We start from the raw sequence: 12327 nt of genomic DNA on the forward strand, positions 1-12327 counted from the left end.
GAGCTCGGTGTGTTGTCCGTACATCAGCCATGGGCAGGACATGGGCAAATTACCGCTTGCCCTACGGGATGACCTCTTGTTCAATAAATAATTACTCTATTTTGGAGCCATAGCTCTCCTCTGGAGCTGATCCATTGCGCCGACTACGCTAAACTGTCAGCTTGATTGTGAGGCAGTTCCGGTCTTCACCGAGTCCAGCAATTTATCATTCTAAATGCCAAATCAGCAGTGGTCAACCGGTGCATGGGTTAGCACTAATAATGTTGCCCCTGTCCAGCCTTAGCCATTAGGCAGCGAGTGAATGGCCCAACACCGGTTACTGGAAACGATGCACGACGACACGATGTGTCGAACTAGATTTGTCAGTAACCGCTACCATTTCCAAACCTATCTGACGGGTGCCGCGGGGGTGTAAGGCCATTCATCTAGTCTGTCTGTGGTATCTGGTGCGGCGGTGGCGGCGTTGCTGAGCTGACGACGGAACAAAAATGTCCAATCTGACAATGTACGCACTCTACTCGGGTTTACGGTTCGGACGGACTCATGTCGGAACGTTCAGATTGTCCCTTATAAATTAACCAAGTTCGTTACCCATCAAAACATTTGCCTATGGCTGGAGCCTGATAAATGCTGGCACTGTGTTGGAGGTGGAAGGTGTTTGAGATTGTATTTGGTATGCAGATAAGATTAAATGATCGTGAAATGTGTGAAATGGTCACTTCGTTTCATTGTCACGATCCCATTCATTCAAAACTGTCAACTTTGGATGTTCACTATCATTTAACGTCTTTAATGTCTTCAGCAAAGTTTTCGAAAATGCTATTTCAAACAACTTTGTTGAAGACATGAATATTCCATGTGCTCAGAGTTTCATAATTATACGATATGTGAAAGCAAACCTTTAAAACAAGTTATTCTGGTACCACTGTATTTGACAAATATCTTCTGCTGGTTATAAATAATAAATCTCGTATTCTGTTCAAGGTAAGAGTCTCTGAAGCTTAAAATAAAAAGTTATATTGGAGAGAATTGGCTTAAAGAACATTTAACATCTCGATATGTGTTCATGTAGCCTTCATATTTTCAACAAAATTATTTAATGATGACATTATAAAGAACTTTGCTGAAAAAACAAAACGATTTTAAAAGAGTAAATTCTCCATCATTACTTCTAGGAGAATTAATCACTCAAATCATTATATCAAAGGATGTGCTTTCTTTATGTTGGAAAATCTCCTTAAAAGTACACATTCGTTCACTTCAGCTATTCAACATTGATTCATTGTTTGTAGATTCGAATGGCATCTGTTAAACTATTTATGTATTCGAACTTTCAATAATTTATCAAACTTCCATTAAATTTTAACATTTTCTAAAAATCAACGATTTTTATCCAATCATTTTGCATCGTGAGTGACCAATTTTACAACAAGGTCGAAATCTCTCATTTCCTGGAACAGGAATATTTCAGTGTAAGGTCCAAGTTACTCATCCTTAAACAAGGTCAAGAGAAGAAGAAATCGAATTTAGCCATAAAATTTTTGATCATCAAGTGATTTGAGGATGTAGTGAAACAGTTCAACACTGTTTTGATCTCGTGGCTTCACGCAAATTTGCCACTAAATCAATATCACGATTTAATATTTTAAAATGAAACAACATGCGTGACTTGTGTGTATTTTTGCACAATGTGTTCAGTGGTATTGTCAGATAAGTGAGAAACTCGAGGAACCATAATAATTCACGGCTATCAATTTAATAAACCCTTAAAGTTGGCATTTTTACACGCGATTGTTAAAATCGTTATATTTCTATATCCATCCACATATTCATTTCATCAAAGTAATACTGACCGTACGAATTGAAAATATTGCAGACAGATTTTTCTAAGAGGTGAGTTTCTCGATATTCGAATCAATGAAAAAAGAGAGACCAGTAAGTTTCATTGTTCAGTTGAATTTTAAGTAATTAAAAAAGTGTGTGCCTTAGAGTGGTTATTAAAAAGATTTTCGTACAATAATGCCCAACCCGAATTTAGAAAATATAGGCAATAATAAAAATGTGTGCTTTACTTTCATTAAAATTTCAACCGGAACCAGTCGTGCAATACACTTGGAAATATTACCTTTCTCACAATCTCTATCTGATTAAATAATGTTTTTTTTTCACTCAAATGTATATGAACTAGGACAATGGTCAAAAAGGTCCTAAAATTACCAAAAATAGCTTGAACTATTTTTGGGTTTTCATTGCCAAAAATTTAAAGTGAAAAGACCCCTTACTTTGAATAAAAATAAGAATTTCACATCAGTCCTCATCAATATGAATTATAAATGTTCATATCAGAGGTCAGACCCAGCAGACAACGCAGCTAAAGTTTCACCGCCAAGGAAGAAGATCTCAACACGTAGCATCAAGTTGCGTCAACAAGACCCGATGGACAGGCATTTTAAAACTTAATTTTAGTTTTTACATATTGTAAAAATCATATAAGACTCACGGCAACGCCAACGTATTGAACCGTATTAAATAAACTAGAAGAAAAAAAACAACTCTTTTCGATAAATTTTATCGAAACAAAATATTGTTTATTCAGTTAAATTATGAAAATCGCTTTTTTTCAAGTGACATTGGTGGAATTCTAATGAAAGAAACAGGTAAATGTCTTTTTGCTTGTAATATCAAAGTGGAGCTTAGGTTTTCGGTTTGGCCATGTCAGATATTCAGTGCTAATAACATTGAACAAATTGCTCCTGGCAAAAAGATTAGTTTTACATAACAAATTAAAAGACGTGATATGTGCCATCGCTAAACTCAAGAACCACGCGGATGATGGAAAAATCGAGGCTGGGCTACATGATCGGGTACCACTTACTTGCCAAATGGTCATCATAAGAATCATGTTATAATTCGAAATAGAGAAATCCATCATGTTGAGGGCGGAACTAATTTTCCGGTATTTCAAATGGTATTCTTGGGGTAAGAATGTGGGTGGACCGATTAATCCCTTCCTACCTGACCTTGTCGTACAAAACACAGTGCGTGAGTACCATAGTTTTATTTGCACATATCAAAGACAGATTAATATGTACCATTTCTGTGAACAGATGGCGCATTACGGACAACCCTGCTAAAAAGCTGTGGAGAAGGCTCTTCTACAGGGATAAATTACAACACAGTCTTCAATACCATTTTCTGAACTACGCACGGTTGCAACATTTGTGACTGTTCAGGCAACAATTACGAAATCTGCATCAAGTACCTCCAAATTAATAACCAGTACGATCAGTGCGGAAGCTATTATCACGAGGTGAGGGTTCACACTGTGTTCTATATCATAAACGAATTATTCAAAAAATTGGAACTTGGTAAGACTACCTAGATTGAGAAAATTATATTTTTCTGAATAGAAATATCCAAGAATATCAGTACATTTGACAGCAATAATTTTATATCAGAATTCATGGACATTTGGACCCTGCAAAATATATCTTTCAATAATTTCATCTACTGAAGAAAATTAACTAGAATTTGGTAATGTTCAAATATGTAGGATTTTTGAAGATTTTATGTCCTAGCAATCCTTTAATTTTTTAGTGAATTTTTTTATTTAAGTGAGCGTTATTGGACTGCCCAGAAGAAAAACGACCTTTTGAAAACTCAATCGGCACACATCTTAGTAAATTCCACCAGGAGTCACTGCTCCAAATTTGAACTAAATCGGACAAGCGTAGCTACAGGACTAACGTGTTCGAATTTGGTATGGGATTTTCGACAATTTGCTTAGGGAAAGCGCTTTTAGGTCGATTCCCAATGACTGATTCTTTTTACTCTTTTCTACACGATTTCTGATAATCTCTCTTTTATTCAATAACAAATGTTAAAAAACGAGAGACAATGCTCAGGCCCGAAGCGCGCGGTTGACAGGGTCTGCCCCCATCAAGTGTAAGCTAGAGCAATTATCCTCGAGAAAACAACCCCATGCCGTACCATGAGGATCCAAGTCTCCTCGATGCCGGGAGACGCCATATCACAAAATCCCAACCAGTCCCGCGTGGGACGATCCATAAATAACGTAGCATTTTTTGAGTGATTTTTAATACCCCCCTCCCCCATCGTAGCATTTCGTCACAAACCTCTAAATACCCCCTGGTAATTAAGTAGCTTGACGGTAATTCTCCCCCCTTCCATTCTCTCTAAATTTTTTTTTAAAAATATAAAAAACGATGTTAGTTATTCCCCTTTAAAAAAGCTACGTAGCATGACATGACCCTCTACCCCCCTGTCGTCACACATCATCACAAAATACAAAACTTCTCCCTCCCCCATATAATGCTACGTCATTTATGGATGATCCCTGTTGGATATTCCTCGAGCTGTGGTATTCGGCGCCTCTCAAGAGAAATATATTTTCTCTTCTGTCTATAGTTTTTAATAGCAGTAAAACAAATCATGGGATTGATCCGAAGAATACTCTTCCTGAGCCAAGAGAGCATAATGATTTGTGGTGGTGAGCGGCGTAGCTGTTTATAGTATTTGTAGATAAACATGTGAAAAGGGCATAAGCACAAAAGAGTCATTCTATGTTTACTTTCTCTTTCGATTCTTATGGCGTCAAAACATTCCAACATTGTTTCATTAAATATCGACAGAGTCTGATGTCGTCTTGCATATTATGTTAAGAGTCAAGGAGCAAATTTAAAAGTGGCCGAGTGATTGACGGAAGAGAAAGTAAACAAAGAGAGACACTCTCACTTGGACTTATGCCATTTTCACGTGTTTGTCTAGATTACTGCATTTAGATTTAGATCTGAGAGCGTCTTTTATAGGTTACAGCTTCCTAAGGCGCTGTTTTGTACAAGGGGCATGGGAATACATTATATGGACTCTCTCTCCACAATAGAGCCCCCTTTCAATAAACCCAAGGCAAGAATCATCCTCACGGTTCTCTGCGCAATTGTTACGCCAAGCTTTATTGCTAAAATGGCACATTTTTCAATGCATGACGCATGCTATAAACAGGCGAGCAGACAGACGATCCTTCTCGAAGAAGTTGTAATTAAACACAAAGCAGTCCCGCCAAAGGTCACTCAATACGAGTTTGTAGAGAAACACAATTTTGTCCCATCTAGTCCGATTACCTTTCAAAATCTTTGCCGAATTAAACTAAGGGTGCATGAATCAGCCATCCCCGTGCTCCATATATCCACGTATGACAAACTCGATTTAGTGATCACACCATCAATCTCTCGTAGACGTGAGAATTCCTTCACCAAAAATTTATCGCCACTAATGTCATTTGCCTGTTTTATACAGAATATCACAATTAGGGGGCGGACTTAGCTTAGTTGGTAAATCACACAAATACAAAATACAAATAAATAAATTATACACAATTCACCTGGGCTACATATAGAAATTGTTGCAGAGACTTTCTAACCCGAAAAAGTGGCGAATTACCCCTATCATAGAAATAAAAAAAAATCAAAAATCTGAGCGTTTATGGGCGAACTTTTGAGATATCAGCCACGGTGGAATATTTCTGAGTCTTTTGACATCTTTCGAATTATCTTTGATCCTAAAGAAGATCATATTTGGTCCGAACGTTTTCAAAGTGTATGGTTTACACGGGAGATTGGAGTGCTACCGATTGCACGCCATCCAAGATGGCGACTTGCGGTTGAACAATATTCTCGATAACCCTAACAAAATGGGTATTGTTGGAACGGCACTGATAAGTAGTTGATGAAAATGAATATTTTGTGCCATTTTAAAATCTAAGATGGCGGCTTCCGGTTGAGAAATATTCTCGTCAACCCCAACGATATGGGTATTTTTGGAACGGGCTTGTTCTCTATAACCTCGACAATATTGGTATTATAGAAATGGGTTTGACAAGAAGGTGACGAGAATCGCTGATTGACGTCATTTTGAAGGCCAATACAGTAACTTCCGATTGAGCAAAGTTTTATACAACCATTTATACCATCACTAATCACTATAGGGCGCTTGCAAAGCGCATGTGTGTTGGTGAGCTGTAGGCCAGGCAAAAATAACAGCTGCATATAATGTATACAGATCGACGAGATTATTTTGTTTGAAATAATGAATTCACATTATTTTGAGCAAATATCCAATGCTTTATTCAATGCACAATTATACATTCTTCGTGTAACATAATATTTACAAGCGTTTGAAGCAGTTACGCGGATTAAATAAATAAAATTTTGCCAAAGTTATGCTTCACAGCCAAATATTGCAAACGAGTTTTGCCAAAAAATGCATCTTATTTCAAAATTGTGAAATATCTTAGAGGTCGAGAAAGCTCGTGCATACAAGAAAGGTCCAAGAATGGTTTCAATCTCTATACAACCTAATCTTTGGTTTTGGAAGTATTGAATTTGGATTTCTTATCATAGATAGTGTGGTCAAATATTACTCCATCCCAATATTTGTAAATTTTAAGTTTTATTTCTAAGGGTAAACACATTATATTTGAAACCTGGATGTCGGTAGATTCCACAGTAATAACCAAACATAATTGGATTTAGTGAAGTATGCTTAGATACCAAGACGGTCTACTTCAGTTCATTTAGTATTGTGCATTGTCATATAATTGACCAGAACTGCTGCTCTCCACTCGTTCTGGATAATTATTTTTTCATTCATGTAATTTAAAAATCTGAACGATTATCCCCGTGTGGAAAGCGAAACAATTCTTCACTACCACGGTCGTCTATGCTGCCACCATAAACTACAGACGTTCTAAGCAGGTTTATATGTAAAAATGTTTAATTAATCATTTTTGCATAGAGTTATATAAACCCAGATTAGTGGTATGAAACTGGGAGGAATTATTATCGAAAAGAATATTATTTTAATTTAAATCGTCTTAATCCATCGAATGTAAACATGCAATGTGTGCCCAACAGATGCTTTGACTGTGTATGTAGCAAGGGTCCTATATTTGCATATAGTTTATAATTGACCCATTTTGAAAATGCCCATATTGTTGAGGTTATAGTGAATGTATTTTGTCGTTATTTTGGATTTAAAAATAGCTTAAGACATTGATTTCAGCCATTTGCTCTTCAACTAAATTTCAAAAATTCCCATATTTTGGAGTTTATAGAAAATTTATCTAAACCGGAGGTCGTCATATTGAATTTTAAAATGGCTTCAGATATTGATTCCCATGTACTCATCAACTCCATTTCGAAAATACTCATATTATTGAGGTTACAGAAAATTTATCGAAACCGAAAGTCGCCTTCTTGGGTTTCATAATGGCTTCAGACATCAATTTCCATCTTGTACTCGTCAACCCAAATTCTTAAATACCCATATTGTTGAGGTTATACAGAATTTATCTAAATCAGAAGTCGCCATCTTGGATTTCAAAATGGTTTCAGACATCGTTTTTCGTCACGCACTCGTCAACCCAATTCCGAAAGTACCAAACTTTTATCAGTAACAGTTCGTTAAGCGTATGTTACATTGTATCCAACTTCATACTGTACTGTACGTACTCAAACTTTTTTTAAAGAACTTGGTTTAAGAACTTGAATTTTGTTCGTTAAAAAGTTACGTAAATCGAATATTACTTAAAAAAAGTTGGTAAATGGAGGTTTCAGTGCACAGAGCTTGCCGGTTTGATTGTCATAAGCTCTACACGGTTCGCAAAACTGAGATTTTATTGAAGGCAAGGGCGCCAGAAGATCACATTAAGGCCCTGACAATGCTTCGCTACGTGTTCAATAATCGAAACGAATCATTGCTCTCCAAGGCCACATTCTCTCGCGTGACGTGTTTATATATGTGTGTATAATTTCTAACTTAAAGATGCAGCCAGGTGCAACATTTAAGTCGCACTCCGAAACTCGAAATCATAGAGTGTGGCTGAAATACTGATGCTGGCTTACTCCAAGCTTCTTGTATGTACATAGACATAGAGTATGCAAGCACAGATGTAACAGATACCTTCCCTATTTGGCAATTTGGTGATTTAGCAGCAATCGGCACTCGATTGAAAGTGACGACAAAATCGCTACAGTTTATTCTATTGCACTACTACACACTACACTACTTCCTATCACCAAAGCTAATTCGCGAGTGTGAAATACGGTACTGTACGGTTAAATGAACCCAGACATCAGTACAACAGATTTTTATCAGTTTTTGCCCTGGTTGTTTTCACATCAATTTTACTAACATTTTTAAGTTCCTTTACAAGCTTTCATCGTCTATTGTACGTTCGATTATTGTGTGATTGATAAAAATGTCACGATTTCAACAGGGTTTTTGTGCCGAACGCATCTATCGTTAAAAAAGAATATGAGTCGATGACGAATCTACAAGGAAAAAAACCTGTTCATAAATTCATGAACAAGAAATCACGTTTTCGTGAACTGAGCGATTTACGAAAATCGTGACCAAAATCCTGAAATTATGAAAAATAAACCTCGTATTCATGAAACAATCCGTGTTTTCAAAAAAAACCATGTCCACTATTTAAGCAAGTTTTTGTGGTTGTGGTTCCCTGTACATGTTTTGTTTTTGTTATGATTCTTGTTCATAATTTGGGGATACATTGGTTTGTATAAAGTATACCAACTAAAAGAACCGACAGTGAAACGAAGGTAACGATTTCAGAAGCTTTGTCGCAATGTTCGTAATTTTTCACCAGATATTTTATTCATGAGTTTGGTATCGAATTTTTTTGGTAGAGTAGTGTGATTTATGTTCATGATTTTAGGATCTTAGGCACGATTTTCGTTATTTCGATACATGTTATCGTGATATTTTAGTCACAAGTAGAATGATTTGTGTTCATGATTTCACAATTTTTTATATTTTAGTCAGGAGTAATGTTGTTTGTGTTCATGTGTTCAGGACCGTAGTCGTGATTTTTGTATTTTTTTTAGCTTGAAAAATCGATTTTTTGCATCCGATTTTTTCGGTTCGATTTTTGACAACATAGATTTTATTGATTCAATAAAATCGATTTGGGGAAATTGATTTTCCTTTCAAAATTCCCATTGAAAAAGACGCGAATTTTTCCACAATCGATTTTTTTCCTTGAAAAATCGATTTTTTGCATCAATTTTTCCCGCCTCGATGTTTGACAACATCGATTTTTTCGAATTAAAAAGTTCGATGTTGCAAAATCGATTTTATTTTTCAAAATGCACATTGCTAATCGTGATATTTCATACGAGTAGTGTGGTGCATCGAGGAGACAAAGAGGGCTTATACGCCTTTTTTATGTTCTATGTTTCTTCATACTCTGCACCTGCGCATACCAACGCTCAACCATTGGTCTGTGCGCGGTGACGTGGCCAACTGGTGGGTCGCGTGGATTGATTGTTGCTGTGTGCCGTGTTTGCAAATATTGTTCCACAATTTGATTGTTGTACGCGTGGACGGAGCTCACAGTGGGAGTCATTGTGTGTTCATTTATCGGTCAAATTCGCCATCGTGCATATACTAATTAAATTAATTTAATAATTAAATTAATTTAATACATACATAAGTAGAAACCTATTAGTTGTCGCTTTGTAGTAATCGTAGTTTTTCATACTAGTCTGCAATTGTTATTTCCTAGTTGTATGTCTATTCATGTATGTATTCGTCTGAGTAATTCCCAAGTAACAATTGAAGTTTTATAGCACGATACGAGTGCAATCTAAGTTTAATGAGTAGGTATAAAACTATTATAAAACCTCAATTGTTACTAGGGTTGTGACAGTTGGGTCAGGGAATGGATTCAGAACTGGCGTATATGATAGTATAGTGGATCATACTTCTGGTGATCAATTTGTGCATTTGGTTCTATTCATTCGGGAAAGTTAGATTGGATAAATTAGGGTACAGGGTAACAGCATGCAATTTTCGTTAATGGTTGCTCCATTTAGACTAGTTTAATTGCATGTTACATGTGTTTTTCTAATCTGTTGCTTTTGTACATCTATTCGTTTGCTTTTCCATTATTTATGTATACCAAAATAGTATTGGTCAATGTATACACTTCTAATCAAGTATATCTCTACTATACGCTATCTATACTCATATTGGCACAAACGCTCGTTGCCTTCGCGATAACACAAACCTGGCCACAAACGCGACTATGCAATTGCAATAGTCCACACATACCCATGCCCGCGATTCCGCCTGCATGAAAACACCCCGGAAGTTAAGTAAACGTAGCATCAATCCACCACTCGCTCGATCATGAAACAGTCACGTCCGGAAGTCTTACCTCGGTCCTAGCAGTTTGGACTAATGCCTTCAGTTGAACCAATCAATAAAAGTGACGTTCATATTCACTAAATAATACTTTCCATGGTGACACGAACTGGAATTATAGTGATATGGGGAAACGGACTCTCTTCTACCATCTGTACCATACACTAGAAATTAAGCATCAGATTCGCAGTCCTCGCGCGATCAAACAAGAATACACGCTACATCATTATAAAATCGAAATTATACACGCGAAATCACATACACGTGACAAACACGTTAATATACAGCCTTTTTGCGACCATCCACGGCACCTACACCCGCGATCTCGTAAACATGATAACATCTCTGTAATAAAAAGAATGTCGCAGCTTCTATAAATTTTCAAACGCGGTCTTAAGCGTGATATGGAAGATCTCACTTTCTGCTGGCATCTGAGCCCTACACCAAAAATAAAGTATTAGATTCATTCCGAGAACACACGCGAGTATGCGAAAGGCACAAGGTTGTAAAATAGAATTTATACACGCGAAGTTACATACACATTAGCACACTCGATCGAACATGTTCACGTACAAATGCTCGAGCTCTTCGCGATGATACACGCGATCGCGAGTCCCTATTCCCGCACATACCTGAACCGTACAATGAATATCACATTCAGAATCACGGCCCGCTACAATCGATTGGTTGTTCATGATTTCACGATTTTTGATATTTTAGTCACGAGTAGTGTGATTTATGTTCATGATTTCAGAATCTTAGTCATGATTTTTGTAATTTACATGCATTTTACCAAGACATTTTCTTCTAGAGCCCACTTTCGAATTTGACACGTGGAATAATGTGACTCATGTTCATGCCTAATAACTATAATATTTTTTACTATAAGTAACGTGACAATATGAACTGGATCATAAAAGTGTGAATAATTTTCGATGAACTGTATCACGAAGCGAAGTGTGGCTCTATATTTTTGTTGCTCAGAACAGTTTTCGTTTTCTGTCCGGATATCACATTGAACCCAATCAAATGAATAACGATGTTCGAGGTCGTAATAATTTTGTGAACTGTTTCGTGGGCACGCATGGTGAGGTGTGACTAATATACTATGAATAATATTTTATGGTTAGTCATGACTACTTTGCCAGGAATCATGACTCAGTTCACGTATACATGAGTAATATTTTATGTTATTGTGAACTATTTCACAAGCATGGATAATTAATAGTGGCTAATATATTAGGAATTATGAACTAATTCACGATAATTGAAAGGATTTATGAATAATGTTCAGAGTTTCGTGAAATAGTTCACGAAAAAATATATTTAGATTTTGTGAACTAATTTACACACACGCAAATCAGATCATACTCAAGATGTAATAAATCATGAATCATGTTCCTAAACCTATGAATAAAATCACGAGTCAACCTTTGGTTTTAAAAATAATGTTCATAAAGGTGTGAGCTAGTTATAGTACAGAAAACCAATTTCGTAATGACATAGCGGAAACTGTAATTGACGTTCAAAAAACAAAATCAAACATTTTCACTAAGAAAAGCGTTATGTAGGCGTGACTGAAGGAAAATTGAACATAATCATAAAATACACGATTTTTGTCCTGGTTTGTAACCTAAAAACCTGAGTGTTCCACAATTCATGGCACTTTATTCACGATTTTGGGAACATTTTTTTTCGTCTAGTTGGGTGTAGAACCGAGCCTTACCGTAATCTCAAAGCACTATTCCAGTTATCCTTGTTTGCTACTGACATACCAGAAGAAACAGAAAAAATTCTTAAAGAGGTGGACATAGTTTAGTTCGTAAATCCGTTAACTTGTACGCAGCTCATATGGGTTCGCTTCCCAACCCGCATATAGAGTTAGAGATTTTTTCAACCCGAAAAAAAGGAGATTGACCCTCTTTAATCAAAATAAAAAAAATCCTGAGAATTGTTTACAAGTTGTTGCAAGATATAGCATGACACCGAATTTCAGATTCTAATAAGTATTTTGAAAATTGCTCTTGGGTAGTTTCAGACCTGAGGCACTCACCGAGTAAAGCCTTCATATTTCGACACAGT

At 36.4% G+C, this 12327-nt stretch overlaps 1 protein-coding gene across 4 annotated transcripts in view; it reads left to right on the plus strand.

Moving 5' to 3' along the window:
• The window catches only part of LOC131686697 (uncharacterized), a 1014555-nt gene that overhangs the window by 962310 nt on the left and 39918 nt on the right, over positions 1–12327 (plus strand). The window lies entirely within an intron of this gene.

This window comes from Topomyia yanbarensis, chromosome 3 (assembly GCF_030247195.1).
Source record: "Topomyia yanbarensis strain Yona2022 chromosome 3, ASM3024719v1, whole genome shotgun sequence".
Lineage (NCBI taxonomy): Eukaryota > Metazoa > Arthropoda > Insecta > Diptera > Culicidae > Topomyia > Topomyia yanbarensis.